The sequence below is a fragment of the Triticum urartu genome, unplaced genomic scaffold, assembly GCF_003073215.2.
Source record: "Triticum urartu cultivar G1812 unplaced genomic scaffold, Tu2.1 TuUngrouped_contig_1395, whole genome shotgun sequence".
Taxonomy (NCBI): domain Eukaryota; kingdom Viridiplantae; phylum Streptophyta; class Magnoliopsida; order Poales; family Poaceae; genus Triticum; species Triticum urartu.
In genome coordinates, this window is record NW_024111831.1 from 34,396 (window position 1) to 45,860 (window position 11,465).

Sequence of the window (11,465 nt, forward strand, 5' to 3'; positions counted from 1 at the left end):
AGTACAGTCAGTGATCAAAGGCTGAAAGAACGACGAGCAGCTGGGAAACAAATTGCCCAGCTCGGCGAACAAGCGAAGCAATCGTGCCCCCCCCTCAAGGTGCCTAGCGACATCGTCGATCCGAGGATGGTGCCCGGTTATGGCAATGTTGACGATTACCTGCCCGACGATGTATATTATGATCCCATGGAGGTGCAGATACACAGATACGAGTACGGGAAGCCTCTCGTCAAAGATGAAAAATCTTTAACAACGATGATGCGAAGATTACATGATTGGTACTTGAAAATCTGCAGAGAGTCTGGGGGGAGGAGTACTTTGTATGCGAGAGTTAAACCGGAGCATGACCTCGTTGGAATTGAACTGTTGCCTATTCCATTTGAGGAGTTCTATCAGTTTTTCAATCAATTGGCCCTCGATAAAACAATGATCACCTGCTACTGTCTGTAAGTACTACTACTTCTGTCATTAAGTCTCTCTATATAGCTCATCTCTTTCATTGCATGTATTTATAATTATCCTCACTATATTATGCAGAATGAAGATCGCCGAATTGAAGAAAAGACAAATCGGTGATATTGGGTTCGTTAACACATATCTCATAGATGCAACTGAGGTTGAACATCGTCCCGGAGATACCGAGGCCAACTTGCTACGATCATTCAAAAAAAATGAAAACAAAGATATAATACTCTTTCCTTACAACTTCAAGTGAGTGTTACTGTCTTGTGCATATTCGGTTTCCCTTATATATTAGTCCAGGTTATAGTAATGTAATTGATGAGTTATGCATGCGTGTGCAGTTTCCACTATATTCTCCTAGAGATTAGGCTTGAGCAGGGAGTAGTAACCATCTTGGACTCTAAACGAAAAGATCCCCAGGAGTATGCGGACATGACTGAAATCCTCAAGAAGTAAGTTAAATCGATCATTATCCACCATATCAGCAACTTTGTTCATTTCCTGATATCAAGTAATTGTTTTCTTTGTCCGGCAGGGTTTGGAGAAAATTCACCAGAAAAGTTCCGGGACTGCCGAAGGAGCTGGAATTTAGACACCCGAAAGTAAGTACTATAGTAGCATGTTCCACGCATCTCCTAGTGATTCAAGTGCTAGTTTCATCAATACCATTTAGCATTCTTGCTTATCAGTTTGATTGACCTCTATTTCTTGTAAAGTGGTTGTGGCAGGAACAAAGGAATGATTTCTGTGGATACTACGTCTGCGAGTCCATCCGCCACACGACCTGTGAGCGGGGCGGGTACTCTGACGAACAATATGAAGTACGTAAATAACAACATTCACAATTTTATTTTATTACCATCATTTGTATTGAGTTTCATTCATTCATATATATATGTATTGACCCCCTTCTTCAAATTAGATGTTTCGGAAGCGGGATGAACTCCTAGCACCAGCTCGCATGCGAGCAATTCAAGAGGAATTGGCGGCATTCTTTCTTGACCAAGTGATCGCTGAAGACGGAGAATACTATGTGGACCATGAGTCCGTATGATTATATTTGTAAGAGATAATTATTGTATATATGTAGCCGGTAGTGTCGGATAGATATACGAGAACTTGTTGTTCGACCAATCTCTCGGAGAAGGAGAGGTGGTCGATATCACTTCTCTCTGTATGCATATATGTTCATGACGATCTTCTGTTTCCTTCGTTTGCTTACTAGCTAACTAGCGTGTCTAGTCCTCTCTATACGTATGTATAGTACGTAGCGTCGACCAAGCACAGACGTAAGAGAGGACACTTCTCTCTATTAATTATAGCTAGCTAACACAATATATGAAACACCTAAATTAACCCCCCAAAACCCCCCACCCCCCCCCCCCCCCTTTTCAAAAAAAACAAAAACCCCAAGCACAGAAATGCTGACACGTGGATGCCTATTGGTCCCGGTTGGTGCCACCAACCGAAACCAAAGGGTCTCCTGCCTGAGCTCTGCGCACTGCCCACGTGGAGGCCCATCAGTCCCGGTTCAAAGGGTCTCCTGCCTGAACCGGGACTATAGGCTCTTTTTCTACCAGTGAGGACGAGAGGGAACTGCCTTTCACGCACAACCCTGTCCACAAGAAGCTGTTGATGCTCCTCCACGGTGACTGGGGCGTCGTCTGCGCGTCACTCTCCATCGTGGAGTAATATGGACAAGACCTTTGACAGCCCGCCGTTCGTGCTGGCGACGTGCATGACTGAGCAATGACCCACTTATGGGCTTAGTTCGTCAATGACAAGGTGAGTATCTCGCTGACAATTATGAACCGTACGAAACAATGTATTATAGACGATGCCTGCCAGACCGAGACCTCATGGCTGTCGATCTCTACCCCCTCCACTAACTTCGCTACAATTACAGATTGTTTGTTACAGACCACAATCTACAAGCCAATATGCCTGAGGCAGGGTAGTTGAAATGAGTAAACTACAGGGTGTTCATTATGAAGATTAAATATGGGTTGAGGTGGAGGCCTATGGTTAGTTACAGGGTGGAACCCACAATAAAATACCAGGACGTTAGTGGGATTAGGGAAGAAAATCACGCTCGTAAGTTAATTTTGTAATCTATTGCCCATAAGTTTAGCAATTTCACACCTCAAAAACAAAGGGGGCCGCGAGGTGATGGTGCAGGGGGAGGGGCCGTAATCCTATAATGTCCTATGTACCCCCATTTATAGTTCTGATTTGTCTTTTTGTTCATGAATCATAAAATATATGTGTCCCAACCGATGTAAGTTGCTCGTGATAACGTACCATTTAAACATTTTCAGTAAGGCAAAAGACTTAACATTTCACCTTCTCAATTCTGAGTGGAAAACTAGGAGGTGGTAGCTAGAATCCATTTCACAAACGTGGTTCTTGATATAATCAATTTAGGCCGCGTTCGGCTCCTCTCCGCTCCGGAGCGGACGAGCCTCTAGCTCATTTTTACAGAGCGGGCTAAACTGAGGTCCACAAATCCACGGAGTCGGAGCGGATGAGATGGATTCCGAACACGACCTTAGTTAGCACTGCTCTCCTCTGTTTCTTGTGGAGAAACAGGAATAACTTTGAATTTTGGTTGTTGTTTTCTTGGGTGGTTGGGGGCCGGGGTGGGGGGAGGGGGCTAGGTTTACATTTAACAGTGTGCAATGTATTAAATTAAAGTTTGTGCGGTGGCCCGTGGCATTCTATCTTTTGTGTGACCTAGAAAATATTTGTCAAAGATAAGCGCCAGCTTTCTAATTTCAATACTGAAGCCTCCTTCGTGCTGATGGAAATGTGCGGGGAGATGTCTCATGCACAATCTGCGCATGCCAGCTGGATGGATCTCTATTCCTAACGGAGCAGTTGGTAGTCTTCGCCGGTCAATTTTCGTCCTAGCAAAGACGGTCTTTTTTCGTCCGTTTTTTCGCTGGTTAATTTTCGTCCCCCTCCCACCACCGCGACTCACGCACGTAGAAAAAAAACCGCAAAAAAAAAAAACACTCCTGCCGATCCCTCGAGGGCACAGGACGATCCTCTCGATCCACGATGCGACCTCTCCCTCTGCTCGCGCTCCGGCACCGCCCCCATCTCCCACTCCGGCGCCGCCCCTACAGCTCCGCTGGCCCGACCCCTTCTTCGGGCGCGTCGGCAGGAGCAGATCCACCTCTCCACTCCATATCGCGACAGCGCTCCAGACCCCCCACCCCCACGCCCGGCCGCTGCTAGGGTATCTTACCCTCGCTGCCCCGCCGCAACCTCTCCTTGCTTTCCTCCACCCCCGCCCCACTGTTCGCCCTCTCATGTTTCGATCTGGAAAGCGGGAGAGGATGAGCTGATCTCAAAATACGGGTGCCGAGATGGATTTGGATCTCAAGGTGGGGAGGCCAACGTAGCCGCCCCTAGCGCGTCGAGCTCTGCAGGTACTCCTGGTGTGCGTGGGTAGGAAGGTACCTGCAGTAGATGGCCTTCTTCATTGTTTGCCCCCTGTCTGCCTCCCTGCACCGAGATCCATCTGCTCCGGGCCATGACTGAGAACCAGCGATGCTGCCAAGTAATTTCTAAAACACCTGGTAGGGCGTTCATGTTCATCTCCCCGAGCCCCGTTTTTGGTCGAGGGATCCCGATTCGGGGCGACCCAACACTGGCCGTCCAGAATATTCAGTCTCCGATTTTAACGTAACCCAATTCTTTTCCAGGTCCAGATTGATTTGTCGAGGGTTAAATTTCTCTGATTATTCAAAGGAGCGCAGGGGCATCATGTATCAGTGAGGTACTAAAAACACTGATGTACTCCATTCCATTGGAGGTACGAACAATGTTAATTGATGGAGTTTGCCTGCAGGCATTATTGACGGTTCCATGCAATTACATTCTGCAGAAACTTCAGCGAGGAGCACGCAGTGCAGGATGCAGACGTCGCAAGTACGCGGCTTAGTTATTGTGCATTCCGCTTCATACAATCCTTGTAGAATATGTTTCTACTAATGCTGCTGTGTTTTGAACATTCCCAGTTGCACATGGTTCATGTATTGCTAGATCGACAACAAGTCCCTCCCGTCAGCCTACCTTTACGACATTACAAGGAGTCAAGTTGAACCTGATGTATTAGTGATGACATTGCAATCCAGAACCTAGATCGCCACTTTTGAACCTAACATTGATCAGGCTTGAATTTGCCATGGCTGTAAATCGCCACTCTGGAACTTCAATTTTGAGGAGTTATTTTTCTGCACCCACACCTTGAGGCTGTTGTTCGTCCGCCTCTTGACTTCGTAGTGACCAGCATTCATTCTACAGGTGAACGGACTTCAATTCAAGGAGTTATTTTTCTGTGCCCAGCAAGTGCCAGCTTCATTCAATTTGAGTAAGTAGGAGTGGAGATCAAAGGGTTGTGCGGTCCGTCGAGGGTCGTAGGGGAGAAATATTGGAGCCCCCTGCTGTACCGCGTTGCTGCCGCACCGGGAGGGCGTGAAGATAAAGTTTCAGGGCCGCAGCTGGAGAGAGTGGCGACGCCCAAATAATCACGTGTTGAATGCTAAATGTAACACTTCATTTTTTATGTTCATATAACCAACCAATGCAAATTGAGATGGACTTCTTGAACTATGTACTCCTGATGATTTTTCATTGCTATGTTTCCCAGTTGAGTTTTGGACCCTTGTGATTTTATTTTTCTTTCAGCTAGGCGCCTACAGATCAACAACATGCATGCATCCGCAGCTACATTACATTTGTAATTTTCAGGGAGATCTTCTTTTTTCATTAATTCTCATGGAGATCAAATTATGTGATATTGTGCTATTGGCAGAGACATTGCAATCTTATATTTGCCCAAAAATTAGCAAGGTGCGTTCTCTATTCCCCTCTATTTTTCAAGTTAATGCCTAATATCCCACCACTTTACATTTTCTATCTGCTGAATCATTCATCTGCTCAATCAAGAAGCACCTTCCTGTTATTTTGGGCAATCTGAATCGGCCATCTGTCTATTATGGCTGCACATTAATGTTTGCTACATATGTTATATGTAGATTGGTTTACATGAATACAGAGTAGCACTACATGTATATTGATGGAGAAACTATTGTTCAGCTATGCATTTGAAGTGTAGGCTATTATTCTCATATTTTTGGCTTCGATTCTCAAGTGCGAGGATTACTTCTCTACTAATGATATTTGGTCGTTTGTCCAAGTTTAAATGTGTAGGCTACAATATGTATGTTTTGCCATTGTAAAAGTTATCTGTCACAAAAAACTAAAAACACATGGTTTCTTAGTTGCCAGTCTATATCTCAAATGCTTTTTGATTTTTACGTTTTGATAAATGCATTGTCGACGATAATTATTCTTTCTAAGTAACCTCCTTAATTTTTAAGCTAACAAGGCAGAAAATGTCTACTGTTCAGGATAAACCAGAAATTGCGACAAAGAGTTGGTAAGTGCTTTCACAACTGCTACAGTTCTGAACCAATGTTGTGTTCTACAGTATTATATTCTTGGAAAAGAATTCCGTCATTTATTTATTTCTTTGTTATTGATGTAATGTTCAACTGATTATAGAAATGGTTTTTTTATGTTGACTACAATCATGAATGAAGGAAAATGTTTATGATAATGTACTGCAAATTGGCTTCTTGCTTGATCATCCTAACCAAGAAGACTTTGATAGCGCCATTGGCTTTTTATATGTGCCAATAAAATTAGCAGGCCGATGCAGCTCCGGGCTATTGATAATGGAGTTTCAGGATCCTTCCTCTGAGCACCCACTCACGGAAGAATCAGCAGCGCGCCACGCAGATGGAACCTGACCGAGATCACGGGATGCTTCCTTACAGGGCTCACCAAGATTGATATTCTGAACTTTTTTGTAAACAAAGTGAAGAGTGGGACATGATCTACACTTGTGCTAATATAAAATATACAGTACTTGTGTAGGTGCAGGTTTTGTTTTAACATTCCAATTGTTGTTTATCCTTTTGTCGCTGAAAATTCTTTACTAATGATGACATTCATTTTATTTCTTCTAGATGTATCTCGATCCACTATGTCCAATCGTAAGGTGAAAATGGCGGCACAACAGCCCGGAGGAGACGGCGGTGAGCCCCCCTCCTCCAACTGAGCAATCCACCAGGCGGCGGCACGAACGACCTTCATCTCTAGATGCTTCCCTGCACACCAATGAGATTCACGCCGATAATCTTGACTCCTGACCAATGTCCTTCAGGCCTGAAGTCCCTGTAGTACCCAAGGTCGAGTGATCACTGCTGCGCCTCGCTGTGTCCTGACTCCTGACTGATGTCCTTCAGCCTCCGGTAGCTCATTCACTTTTAGTGTTCCATCTCCTTCTGTCAAGGTTTAATGTTCTTGTACTATTTTTCTGAGACATGGTCACAGTTTCTTTTTGCATAATTTTTTTAAAGAAATCAAAAATATTGTTATGTAATGTTTAGTATCTCTTTGTACCTCTGATTTATGCACCAAACTAGAGGGGACCATGAAGGCATGGATGTTCAATATTTTTTCCAATAATATATGGTGAAAAACAATTTGATTTTCGTATACTTGTGTCTTTCATGTTCACTTGGTCCATTAGTTTATTTTTTCTTGAACTTCTATTTGGAAGGACGCAAATTGATCAGATGTAACCATCTCCACATCTCAGTGCCAGACTATTGTTACATTGGCACATATTATTCTGATATGTAATATTCTGAATAATAATTTGATTATGTCCAAGTGAACAGTAGAAGAATTATCTGTCAGTGCATAGAGTATTTTCGACTTTCACCATCGAGTCTTTGTAGGTAAGTTGTATTTGTTTAATCTACTGACACCTGCATATTTGATATGAAATGCAGTAAGGGCCACAACTAATTGATGTTCTCATAATGCTATCATAATGGTATGCTTTCTCATCTGTACTGGTAATTGTTCAGACATAAATGCATTATGGTCATGGGAGAACAATACTCGTATGAATTGATTACCCTCCTGGTGAGTAATATTTTATTCTAAGTATTCAGTTGCCTGCAAAATAATTCTGTAATAGACATCTAACTGCATGTTGTTGTGTGACCTGCATCTAAACTGAGAACAGAAACAACAAACTGCTTGAAACTCGGCGTCTTTATATTTGCCCTCATTTGTTGAGGTTCAGTTTCACAAATTAGACACACTATGGACCTGGTAGCGTTTTTCTTTTAGTTTAGGCATCCATACAACCTGGAGAAACTGCGTCATTTGAGCACAAGAACATCTAAGGTCTAAACAGATGTACTGTTGATTCTGCTACATTCAGCAACCTGATGAACGCCTCAAGGTAATGAATGTTTTTTAGGAGCCATCTTGTTTCTTTATTTTGGTTATTTGACTGATGCTAGACCTTGGTCACTTGATGACAAACACACACACATGCACACACGCACACGCGCGCAGTACTTGTAGGCGAGTTCAGCATGACATTCCTGATCATATGTTGGTTTGTGCATTTCGTTATTAGTTAGACTACCATATCCCAAGTGTATATTTGTAATTGCCGAAACAAGTATAGAAATGCTCTGCGTCAGCATCCAAAAGGAGTTTTACAGTCTATTACATTTGCCACTCAGAAAAACTAAAAAATTTCACTACAAGACCGTCCAATATTTTTGAATTAGTGACTGTAAGTAAACATTTGGGCTGATGTTGTTATTTATATAAGTATGACCAAGTTATTCATCTTGGCCCCTGGAACAATTGAACCAAGAACAAGAACCTTACGAAGTTGTTATTATTATGCTACACGAGTACAATATTTCTTTAGCTTATACTATACTGTTGTGACAATTTTTTGACTCCCATTGCAACGGACGGTTATCCTTATATATTTTCACAATCTTCAGATTTGGAGGGTGAGATGCTACAGCAGTACAGCTTCAAGCTATCTTGCTTCTTTGTGAGGGAACCAATCAACTAACCGAATGAAACAATTTCAGCATTCCATTTCTTTAGGACAATTGCAGGAAGGAAGTCTAAAATTGATGCACCAGAGCAGCTTGATGCTTTTCCTAATCTTGATGTACCTATCCCTTTCTTTAGGACAATTACAGCAAGAAAGTAGGAGGAAGAAGAAATGCAGGCGACCTCATGAAAGCCAATAACAAAGATCCACAGGTGAGCAATGTTGGCTCCTCTGCTGCTGCACTGCAGATATATTTATTTTCTAGATATATTTTCTTTTTTGCAATTTCTGTTGTTTTGCTTACTACAAGTAACATGGAGATGTCATATGATATTGTTCAGTTTGTGAAATGCAGAAGTGAGAGGAGGATTGCAAGTACTACTTTGTAACAGTTCCAAAGAACTGACCGTGCTCTGAATTTAAGCCTATCTAAAGCAAAAAATGAATGTTAGATCTCCTGTAACATGGTGAGGGCACTCAAGTCCTGAGCTTGCTACGTAAAATTATTTGCCACTTATATTTTGGATTTAAAAGTGTGAAGTATACATATACTATTTTCAATATCTGACTCTTTTTATATATCTAATGGAAATTAAGTGATGGCATGGTATGCAGACATGAACTAGGGTCATTGCTCTGTTCCTAAGATACAATGGGTTGTTTATTCATTCAAATTGCATCTACCAGTGATGGTTCCAGTTTTTGTGTCCCATCTCCTTTTGGAGGCCTACTTCATATTCTAATTTGAATACTGTCCATTCATGCTTTTAGGAAGCGGATGAAATGCTAAGATGGTTTAAATATTGAACTGAGAAAATATAGGTTTGAGATTCTTTTTGCTGAAATATATTTGCAATGTAGAAGGATTCATTAAATAAATACCTAATTAGAATATGCAGGGTTTACATATATTTTGCAAATCGGAGGACACTCTCTCTGCCTTTAGATGTAGGGTTATTAGGTTAATTTTCTTGCAAGGAAAAATATGATCTTCAACGCAGGAAGGCATGGATTCAGTGGCAAAAACTTCGATTAGGATGTGGCCCTCTAGGTAGGAAGGCATGGTTCAACGGCAAAAAATTTGGTCGGGATGCAGCTCTTTAGGCAAGATGGCATAGATCCACAGCAAGAACATCAATCAAGCAAGAACATCAATCAGGATGGATTCAACCAGTGTGCTAGATCGTTGGATGACATAATACAGTTATGATGTGGGTCGAAGGTGGTACTCTAGCTCCAACCAAACTCCGGCTCATCCGACCTCCAGTTTAGGTTCACTATTCATCAATTTTAGTGCTACGTATTCCTATTTGGATTATACTTGGTGCATAAAATTAATGAATCAGGAAATTATTTTTTTTTGTTTGATAGGGCCTTAGTCTATTTGTAATCAGATATAACCATCTGATCCATGATTGTTCTTGGGCATCATATTTCAAAATATTCTTTTTTTTGGATTTTGTAAAGGTTGTAGATAACAAGCCGGTGGGAGCTAATGGTTCAGTTAGACCCTGCATTTTCTTGACTTTTTTCCTGTCAGGTAAATAAATTACCATGGTACTTTTCTAATGCGATTTGTAAAGTTTTGCCAATCCGGTGAGCATATGAGACTGGAATATTGGGTCCACTCTCAGGAACTAAACCGCTTACTGATTACTTCTCCGGCTGTTATTCACGTGAAAATAGCATAAGTTTTCTTATCTAACTTCATTTGATTTTGTAATGAGGGGGAGATTCAATATCACGATTATGATTTGGCATAAGTGAGATGACATACAAGCGAGTTTAATTCCTGAGTGAAATAGCAGCAGTTTTCGCTGCACCCCGACTCCACTTACGCGGCCTTCGGTTCTCCCCTCACCCTCCCTCCCTATGTCAGAAAGGGAGATAGCCACTAAGAAACAAGACTCCTCCCTCTTGATGGCGGTGGCGGATCGGCACGAACATGGGGGAGGGGACCAGGGGGAGAGCGGGGCGGTTGGCAGGGCACTTCTCCTTGCCGGTCCGTGAGGAAGTACGTTGTAAAGGAGAGAGGGCACCATGATGAAGGTGAGGTGGGCGTCATCCGGGTTTAAAGAAGAGGGCTTCTGAAATGTCCTGCCATGGCGGAAACCGAGCGGGAAGGGAGGCTCCGACAAGAAAAGGGAAGGGTGTGACGTGGGCTAGGATTTTTTTTGTGTTGGGCCCGTGTGTTGGAGATACCATGACAAATAGTACGGACAGCCACATTTTTTCCTCGCATATGATTTGGTTTTGGTGAATCTTGGAATGTCTAGACGGTTGAATTTTGCGGATCCCAGGGTTCAACCATTTGATGTCCTTGCGCACCCGGACGTATGGGAAGAAATGATCTTGGACCTTGGAGACAATCTTAAATTTTTCTTGATTTATTTCTATGCATTGTAGCCCGTAGCAACGCATGGGCGTTCTATTAGTCTTAATGGTATGGTGATGGAAACTGACAATCCATCGTCTCTACCAGGAAGGCAGTGTCTTTTTGCGAGATGGCTTAATATTTTTCTTGCTTATTTCAGTTTCACATGGTATATGCGCTGTTATTGTAGATTTTTCTGTTTTTTTTTGCTGCTAGGAACATACACTTTGGAGAGATGTTTTTTCTATGCAGCTCTGTTATTTTAATGTGTGTATTTTCATCTATTTTCTCTGTTTTTTTTCATTTTGATCTTGTTAAAAATACATGTCGAATTTTCAATACAAGTAGTACATTTTTTTATACACACGTAACATCTTTTTATATGTGTGGAACGTTTTTCAGATACAAGATTAACATTTTTTCAAATACATGTTGAACATTTTCTTAATAAATTTTAACCATTTTCAAATACACGATGAACATTCTTTTGAATCATACGAAACTTTTTTATACTATGCAAACATTTTTTAAATTCTATATATATGAATAGTATCACTATACTAATCGACACCCTGGGTGAGGAATAGTTATTCTTCATCCCTCTATTTTACCGTCAATGCACCGTAATTTTACGTTCCTTAAGTTTTTTCTTATTTCCGAAGAAAAAAAAAGACC

General features: G+C 41.9%; 1 long non-coding RNA gene across 3 annotated transcripts; it reads left to right on the plus strand.

Annotated features, from left to right (window-relative positions):
* The first annotated feature begins 3,457 nt into the window (after window positions 1–3,457).
* On the plus strand, window positions 3,458–10,048 carry LOC125526683. Of its 3 annotated transcripts, none has more exons than XR_007291849.1 (5): window positions 3,458–4,046; window positions 4,173–4,246; window positions 4,355–4,398; window positions 4,488–8,628; window positions 8,772–10,048. It is a non-coding gene; the product is annotated as an uncharacterized LOC125526683 (long non-coding RNA). The 3 variants fall into 3 exon arrangements; XR_007291851.1 differs by having other exon boundaries at window positions 4,488–6,725; window positions 7,335–10,048; XR_007291850.1 differs by having other exon boundaries at window positions 4,488–7,795; window positions 8,358–10,047.
* The last annotated feature ends 1,417 nt before the right edge of the window (window positions 10,049–11,465 follow it).